Source organism: Propithecus coquereli, unplaced genomic scaffold (genome assembly GCF_000956105.1).
Source record: "Propithecus coquereli isolate 6110/MARCELLA unplaced genomic scaffold, Pcoq_1.0 Scaffold14, whole genome shotgun sequence".
Lineage (NCBI taxonomy): Eukaryota > Metazoa > Chordata > Mammalia > Primates > Indriidae > Propithecus > Propithecus coquereli.
Window position 1 is genome coordinate 19346432 of NW_012138302.1, and position 3352 is coordinate 19349783.

At 33.1% G+C, this 3352-nt stretch overlaps 1 protein-coding gene across 1 annotated transcript in view; it reads left to right on the forward strand.

Annotated features, from left to right (window-relative positions):
• SPATA6 (spermatogenesis associated 6) overlaps window positions 1–3352 on the forward strand; it is a 154432-nt gene that overhangs the window by 138320 nt on the left and 12760 nt on the right. The gene's annotated exons all lie outside the window — the stretch shown is intronic.

The window sequence follows — 3352 nt, forward strand, 5'->3', positions numbered from 1 at the left end:
CAAACCAAACGGCGAGAAACAACACAGTTTGAGGAGACAAAGCAAGCACCACATCCAGACTCAGATACAACACACACATTGGAATTATTATCCTGGGAATTTCAGATAACTATGATTAATATGTTAAAGGCTCTAATGGAAAAAGTAGACAAAATACAAGAAGAGCTGAGTAAAGTAAGCAGAAGATGGAAATTCTAAGAAAGAGTAAGAAGGAAATGCTAAAAATAAAATAATAGAAAGGAATAATGGAATATAATCAAGTGCTTCTGGCAATCTGGAAAATTAAACAAATCCTTCAGGAAGGAAAACAGCTGGATGTTAGTAAGGACAGTAAGTTTTGTGACATATTTAACTTGCCCTAATCCCATGTCGTACTGTCTAGCATCATAATAGTCTTGAAAACCAACAGCCTGCAATTTCAGTGAAAACCAACATCCTGGTAGCCACTAAAGGGGAAAAAATAAAGTTGGGATTTCTTAAAAGACCATTCCTAGAAAGAAAAAAAAAATATATCATTCCCAGAGAATTGTCATTATTTGGCCAGTCTGGAGATTGCCTGGAAGACTCCACTTACAATGCTGTCTTTGATGTGAGTCAGAGGTTTCCCAGTGTACAATCTTTGCCCTGGGGGGCATCTTTTGAAAACAATTACAGGTAATTGTTTAACTTCATAGCAGTCTGAGGTGGTGGATTGGAATAAACAATACCCTAATCAAAAAGTTTAAAAGGAAAATCTGAGTATGTCCTAGGGGCTTCGAAAAGCTACCACATATTCCTGGGATTTTAGAAGACAACTCATATTTATAGGACTGTGCATATGCCCAAGGCTGTGTACATGGTTAGTAAAGACCAGAAGGCCCTCAGCTTTTAATTCTACCTGACCTTCAGGCTCTGTACAAACAAGAAGTTGAGGCTTAGGCTGAGTGTTATAAGTGTACCCCCAACACACACAGCCTCTGAGCAAACACTGAGATACTTACTGGTTTTAAGAGTTTGCAGAAATATCTGTCTAATCATTACTTAACTGCTCAGCTAAAAGAAGAGAGAAAACAGGAGCCACCCACAGAAAAGAATATAGGCTTTACAGAATTAGTTCAAAAAATTACTGAACGAATAATTGTAGTAAGCGACAATAACATATAGTGGAAGTGGAGGGAAAAAAGCTAATAGAAACTGTTTCTGAGGAACCTAGAGATTGGATTCATTAGACAAAAAGACCTTAAATGAGTTATATTAAATATATTCAAAGAACAAAAAAAAAAAACTGTCTAAAGAAATGAAGTATGAGAGTTATGTCTCACCAAATAGAAAATATCAATAAAAAAAGATTTAAGTTACTTTTTAAAAGAACCAAATAGAAATTCTGGAGTTGAAAACTAATCAAGAAAGGAAAAGATTTGCAAATGAAAAACTCCAGAAATGAAAAATACTTTAGAAGGACTCATTAGCACATTTGAGCAGGCAGAAGAAAATATTAGTAAACTTGAAGACAGGTCAAATGAGATAATCCATTATGAGGAACAGACAGAAATAAGTATAAAGATAAACAACAGATACTCAGGAATTTGTGGGACACCGTTAAGTATGCCAACATACCTGTAATGAGAATTCCAGAAGGAGAGAAGGAAGAGAAAGGGACAGAAGGAATATATGGATAAATAACCTTCAGAAAGTTCCCAAATTTGAAGAAAGCTGTTAATCATTCGAGAAGTTCAATGAACTCCAAGTAGGATAAACTCAAAGTGATCCACATTTAAGACACATCATAAACTGTAAGTCAAAAGCCGAAGACAAAAGGTAAAAGCAGCAAGGGAGAAGGGACTTATCACATACACAAATTCTTCAATAAGATTTAAAACTGATTTCTCATCAGAAACTAAGTCCAGAAGGTAGTGGGATGGCATTCAATGTGCTGAAAAGAACTGTTAACCGTGAATAATGAGCAAAAGTATCTTTCAAAAATGTCAAAGAAGTTAACATTCTCAGACAGACAAAAGCAGAACATTTATCACTAGCAGATCTGCACTACAAGAGATACTAAAAGGAATCCTTAAGGCTAAAATGAAAGGATGCTAGACAGCAGCTCAAATTCACAAGAAGAAAAAAAGAGCAATGATAAAGGTAACTAGGTAAGTACAGAAGATAGAGCAATGATAAAGGTAACTAGGTAAGTACAGAAGATAGCCCGAATGTGTTTTTTGCCAGTGGCTCTTTATTTGTCCTGATTTAAAAGATGACTGCACAAAACAATAATTATAAATCTGTGTTGATGGAAAATAATATATAAAGATTTATATGAAAATAACAATATAAAGAAAAAGGGTGGGATTGTAGCCTATTGAAATTAAGTTTTAATCTAAACCAGATTCTCATACATTAAGATTTATTTGTAATCCCCATGGAAACTACTAAGAAAATATTTCAAAAACATAGTCCATAGGCAATTAAAAATGTATTCTAGAAAATCTCTAATACAAAAGAAGGAAGCAATGGAGAAATACAGGAGCAAAAAAGACATATAGAAAACAAATAGCAAAGCAGAAGATATAAATCTTACCTCATAGGTAATTGCATAAAATTTAAATGCATTAAACACTGCAATTAAGAGGCTGAGTTTGAGAAAATAGATAAAAATCATGATCCAACTATATGTTGTCTATGAGAAACACATTTTAGATTCAAAGGCATAAATAAGTTGAAAATAAAAGGGAAGAAAAAGATATAACATTCAAACAGTAAGCGTAAGAGAGCCGGAATGGCTAAACATATATCAGACAAAGTAAACTTTAAGAGAAATTTTTGTTACTGGAGACAAAGAAAAATGTTTTATAATGACAAAGATGTCAAGCCACCAGGAAAATAGATCATTAGAAAATATCATCATTATACACCTAAAAAGAGACTCTAAAAATATAAAAAACAAAAACTGACATAAGGAAGAAATACACAGTGCAATGTAATATTTGAAGACTTCAATGTCCCCCATTCAACAATGGACAGAACAGACAGAACAACAATAAGGAAATATTTCCAGATATGCCACCTTGTATTATTTAAAATCTCCAAATTTCAACAAAAAATTGCAAGACATACAATGAAACACGAAAGACTAATACACAGTTAATAGCTTATAATAAGGTATAATATTTATTGTCTCATTGCTTTTATATAACTTCACCTTTGAAAAAATAATCTATGCAAGAACTCTTAGACATATGTATGTGTGTAGACTATGTATACACACAAAATATCAGAAATTTTAGTCTTAAAATTTGAAGGGAACAACCATGAAGGTAATCTAGTGCTTTTTGTTTCTTGGAACAGAATTCTCCTCCATGATACATCCTTGATC